Genomic DNA, 5,515 nt, shown 5'->3' with positions numbered 1-5,515 from the left:
CTGGGGTTATGACCTTGAGATGTCTCTGTTTCTATGTCTGTAATCATGCAATGTTAAAGTATTTTTTTTTTTATTTGTATACATTATAAATTAATTTGTAAATCTATTCTTGTTTTGTTTGTATACCCCATATATAATTTATTTAAACTTGTACTTATCCCTTTCTCATCCCCAAGGATGCTCGAGTTCTCTTATAATTTGAAGCTTAATTAATGGTTAACTGAGATTATTTCGCTTTATTTATTTTTCAGAATTTAAGTAATCTTTAGTATTTATTAATCATCAGTTACATGGATAATCGTGATCCCGTGGGTTTCAGTTTTCCATCCAGTTTCTGTTATTTATAATTGGAGTTAGCTCAAATTCCTAGGTTAATTTTTGTAAAATTAAAAAGGCTTAATTCTTTCTGTAAATAAAGTCTAATACAGCAATATTTGTTTTCACCGACCCTTAATTTATTCACTGATCTGTAATTATAGGTTCTTTGTCTGAGATTTCACTATTTGTTACTTTTTTGTTGGTATATTCAATGTATCACATTATGATTATTTATGTAAAGATTGTCACTGATAATTGGTTAACCGTGGTTTATATAGTTACCGTTACCGATGAATCTTTGATTAGGAGTTTTATGAATCCATGCATCGCTGAGAAAAATGAAATTAAGAGTGCTTTGCGTATTATGATAATTTCTGGACACATTTTTTTTTCTCCATTTTCCCAAACTGAAATGGACGCAGACCGTGTACCTTCAATTTCCTCGTGGCATTCCGCTGGCTATCATCCTTCATCAATTTAAAGCTACTGATTATGAGTGATGATCAATTTTGAAAGTTTCCATATTGTTCAACACTTGTGTATTGATGTGTAACATTATTATCACTATGTCTGTCTGTTTGTCTGTCTCGGTCTGAAACCATGCATATAAATCGTTCATTTGATGCGTGCCTTTGCTGATGCATATATATTGTAATTTCATGCTTTAGTGGCATATTGGTTACTGAACTGAACATTTGAATGTATCAGCTCTGCTTCTCACAAGCAGAAATCAAACCAAATTTGTACTTGATGTTTCCTCTGATGCTGCATCTCACTTGCATGTCTTGATTTATTAGCCCGGAGTATTTTCATTTAGATTAGTTTCAAACTGATCTAGTTCTTTATCATGTGTCATTGGACATGCTCAGACGCTGATGCTTACTTTGGAAGCTGCATTTGATCTACATTTCTTTCTTAACTGGCTCAGAGCTCAGATTATTTTTATTATTTAGATCAGTTCCAAACTGATCTTGTTCTTTAGCGTGTATCTTAGGATGCTGACTCTGATGCTCTACCGACCTACATTTTACACTAGCTTCTATTGCCTATTTCTGGCACAGTCTCCTGATAACCATACAGTCTACTATTTAGGTGTGATCAGGAGAAAGATATGATTTACATGTAGGTGCTTTTCTTTATACAGTATTTGAATTTCTGGGTATAGCATATATGTAGCTGTGTTCTACAATTTTTGGTTTATGTCATTTCTGACAAATGAATTTTTTTTGCATGTATTTTGTCAAGTTTCTGAATTTCAATGTTTATTGTTTTCAATATTGTTAAATTAATTTTTGAATGTCCCATCTGCACACACGTTTTTTCCGTCCACCACCCTCGCCTCGCCTCAGCAGCTCTGTCCAGACGTAGATGTAAAGTGAGTGGTTTTGTTTTCAATATTTGGGGCCCGCTTTTATTAATGATCAGTTTGTCCGTCTGTCTGACACTGTAGACCCAGTATGTATTTTCTTCTCTTAGCCCAATCAGGTTTATACTGCAATAACCTGCAATCCAGTTTTCAAAAGGTCAATGTAGAAAGCACATCTGCGTGTTATATTATTATTTGGAGCATATTTTCTCTCATTTTAGCCCTTTAGGATGTGCAGTAATGAACAGCTTGTAGGTCAGAAGTCAAGGTCATGTCATCTTTATCGTAGTGAACATATATTTCCCCTTTGCAGAGTTTTTGAACTAAGGGTGCATATTTTCTCTCATTTTAGCCCTTTCTGGCTTATACTTCACCCATATATAGTGTCTATATACAGCTTCTAGGTCAGAAGTCGAGGTCTTGTCATCTTATCATAGTGAGCATATTTATCTCCCCTTTCTAGAGTCCTTGAACCAAAGGTCAGTGGTGAATAACATTTCTGTTTTCATAGTAAAATCTTCCAGGGTTTATAGTCGGATATGATTTTTATACAATTACAGGAGGTTCGGGTTCTTTATTATACCAACTCTTAGCTCTATTCAGCATATATTTACTCAGTAACCTATAGAATTCCACTTCGTTCAGTGGTGTAGTTTAGCTTTAAACCAAGGTTTTGGTAAGATTTCAAGGTCATAGATGATATCTATGTGATTCATTGTCAAGATCATTATTTCGTGTTCCCTTGAGCTTCATCTCATATGTCCTCCAGAGTACCAGTGGATTGAAGGTCATATGTCAAGGTCCTTTACAAAGCCCTCTCATCCAGATGTCCTTTAGGTAGAGCGAGGCCCTTTGAGATGGACAACAACTCATTGATGTTTAGTTGTATATACAACATCATGGTGTTGGGTTTATCTCATACATGCATGAAAAAAAAAACTACAAAAAACCAAAAAAACTACAAAAAACCAAAAAACCAAAAAAAGTTATGAATAAACAGTTGAACTTCGATATCTCGAACATTGATGTCTCAAAAAGATCTTTGATACTTTTCAGTGATTTGTCCTATTGAATCCCCTATCATTTAAGTATTTTTCTTTAAGGCCCCTTTAAGTTCGAGATAAAGAGGTTTGATTGTATATATTGTATTTATATATCTGTATTTATTTATTCTTTCAGATAGAGGGACAGGCAGTATTTAATTTTTTCAGATGCAGGGACTAGCGGTGACCAATCTCGCAGATGCATGGATAAGCTGTAGACACTCATTTACTTCAGAGAAGCAGAGACAAGTTTTATTTAATCTTACAGATGCAGGGACAAGCAGTATTTAATCATACAGAAGAAGGGATGTGAAGCAGTAATTAATCTTTTACAGTTGCAGGGATGTTAAGCAGTAATTAATCTTACAGTTTCAGGGACGTGAAGCAGTAATTAATCTTACAGTTGCAGTGACGTGAAGCAGTAATTATTAATCTTACAGTTGCAGGGGCGTGAAGCAGTAATTATATATAATCTTACAGTTTCAGGGACAAGCAGTATAATTAATCTTACAGTTTCAGGGACATGAAGCAGTAATTAATTTTTTACAGTTGCAGTGATATGAAGCAGTAATTAATCTTACAGTTGTAGGGACGTGAAGCAGTAATTAATCTTACAGTTGTAGGGACGTGAAGCAGTAATTAATCTTACAGTTGTAGGGACATGAAGCAGTAATTAATCTTACAGTTGTAGGGACGTGAAGCAGTAATTAATCTTACAGTTGTAGGGTCAAGCAGTAATTAATCTTACAGAAGCAGAAGCCCATCTTATAGAAGCATGGACAAGCTGTAGCCAACCCTACAGATGCAGGACAAGCAGTATTACCTTTTCAGAAGCAGTAGCCAATCTTACAGAAGCAGGGACAAGCAGCACCCATTTTTACTGTTGCAGGGACAAGCAGTTTTTAATTTTACAGTGGCAGGGACAAGCAGTGGCCAATCTTATAGAAGCAGGGACAAGCAGTATTTACCTTACAGAAGCAGAAGCCAATTGAACAGAAGCAGAGACAAGCAGTAGCCAACCTTACAGAAGCAGCATCCAATCTTATAGAAGCAGAGCATTAGAGTGTCCACCATCACCAGTTTAACACTGGCCGATTAGTCATAAGAAGAGTCCAGACCAGAAAGATCCACAGTGACAACTATTCATATGTTTGGGTAATATACATTATTTACTTCTTGTTTTTTTCTCCCCCAATTTCTTGCACATTGTGTTTATAAGACAAAATTTGAGTAATATAAGCAGGCACAGATCCAGGAATTGAAGTTAGAGGGGGCGGCAAAAGTAGGCATGGGGCTGCCTTGAGGCCCCCAGTGGACCCTTGTGGGGGCCCAGGGGGCAAAGACCCCAGAAGCTCCTGGGTTCTAGAGATTTTGTAGGCTAAAAATGAGGTCTACCAAGTAGACATGCATATTTACATTTTCTAGACGAAACAGTGATTTATGGTAACTTTGACAATTTTTTGGGGGGGGGGGCATGCCGGGTGCGCCCCTTCTTAAATCTGCCACTGATAAGCATTTATTGTTCTGTCTTAGTAGGGGAGAGAAGATGGATTCCTAGACCTGCAGTGAAGAAGAGACCCCATAAACTGAGTTCTACCTTGAAAGATGTGGTAAGCTTCTTTCCTTCTAACACAAACTCTTTATTATACCTACTGTTTGAAAAGTGAGATCAAGTACAGGGTTGTCTGTTTGTCTTTCTTTCTTTTTAATATTGGGAGTACCCAAATCTTATTCACACTTGAACCTTCAACCATTGAATAAAATTTGAGACTTCCACAGAATCATTATTATAAAGATTATTTGGAAGACTTTTTTGTTTTTGTTCAAATATTTTGGGATTTCCATGGAGAAAAAAAAGAATTTGCCATTGTACAGAATATAGAGGGGTTGTATGATTTTATGAGCCTGGTGTTTACATTAATTCAATTGTTTTATATTGTTTTCAAAATGATTTAGAATGAGTCCCACTTTAACTTCTTGATTTTCATTTAACAGAATACCCGTCTGAAGCAGCAGAACATGACACCTTTGACAAGCAGCCTTAAATAGGTATAATCTTTTTGTCCTTTTTCTTTCAATGCTTTAGAACTGTACTAATCTTATGTCAGTTTCTTTCATTGTCAGGGTCACAGAGGAGGGAGATGGACAGATGGCAGCCAGCAACACACCCAGGAGGAGACCATTGCCAGGATACAGGGTATCCACCATAACAACAGGCCAGTATTGGCCAAAATGGTAAGAAACAGGCTCCAATTGCTGCATTTTAGATCTCTTTTGACACAAATATGTAACTCTTTTTGACTCCTGGAATTTTTTTTTAAACAGATAAATGATTTGTCAAGCCTTGATCCTACCAAAAAGACTCAATTACTTGTCACTGATTCAAGGAAGCATTGGAACATCTGCAGCTAACCATAGGAGAAAGGGTAAGTTATCATACAAACTCCAAATATATACTTTAATAACATATACTTGATGCAGATATGACCCTCTTATAATCTTGACTTTGTTGCAGAAGCAAGCATAGACAGTACCCATGCAAAGATAAAGTATAGACAGTACCATCTTAAGATTAAGCAAAGGCAGCATCACCTTTAGAAAAAGCAGAGTCAGTATCCATCCTAAGATTACGCAAAGGCAGCACCACCCTAAGATAAAGCAGAGACAGTATTCATCCTAAGATTAAGCAAAGACAGTACCACCTTAAGATAAAGTAGAGTCAGTATCCATCATAAGATTAAGCAAAGACAGTACCACCTGAAGATAAAGCAGAGACAGTATTCATCCT

The 5,515-nt window shown here is 36.2% G+C and overlaps 1 long non-coding RNA gene across 2 annotated transcripts; it reads left to right on the top strand.

Moving 5' to 3' along the window:
* The first annotated feature begins 3,202 nt into the window (after positions 1 to 3,202).
* Positions 3,203 to 4,956, top strand: LOC134279987 (uncharacterized). Of its 2 annotated transcripts, none has more exons than XR_009994806.1 (3): positions 3,203 to 3,882; positions 4,264 to 4,334; positions 4,852 to 4,956. It is a non-coding gene; the product is annotated as an uncharacterized LOC134279987 (long non-coding RNA). The 2 variants fall into 2 exon arrangements; XR_009994807.1 differs by having other exon boundaries at positions 4,261 to 4,334.
* Positions 4,957 to 5,515: the final 559 nt, after the last annotated feature.

The sequence above is a fragment of the Saccostrea cucullata genome, unplaced genomic scaffold (genome assembly GCF_032062105.1).
Source record: "Saccostrea cucullata isolate Sc308-1 unplaced genomic scaffold, CSIRO_AGI_Scuc_v1 ctg14586, whole genome shotgun sequence".
In the NCBI taxonomy this organism is placed as follows: domain Eukaryota; kingdom Metazoa; phylum Mollusca; class Bivalvia; order Ostreida; family Ostreidae; genus Saccostrea; species Saccostrea cuccullata.
This window is presented reverse-complemented; position numbering and strand designations above follow the sequence as displayed.